Below are 262 nucleotides of genomic sequence, written 5' to 3'. Positions count from 1 at the left end.
TTGTTCAAATTGTTTTTTTTTTTTTTTTTTTTTTTTTTAGGAAACCCAAGTGTATATCCTTGTTTTTTAGTTGAACCAATGTATCATCTACACACACGGACACAAAGCCATGAGTTAAATTTAGGGGGACCAAATTGAAAGTATAATTTATGAAAGGAAAAATAATTTTTTAAATGTACAACATTTACAAGAAATTATAAGATTCATATAACTTAGTCCATGTCTACATACAACTCCAAAAATTAATATTTTGAAATAATTA

This window comes from Medicago truncatula, chromosome 3 (genome assembly GCF_003473485.1).
Source record: "Medicago truncatula cultivar Jemalong A17 chromosome 3, MtrunA17r5.0-ANR, whole genome shotgun sequence".
NCBI lineage: Eukaryota > Viridiplantae > Streptophyta > Magnoliopsida > Fabales > Fabaceae > Medicago > Medicago truncatula.
Note: the sequence above shows the minus strand (reverse complement) of the source record.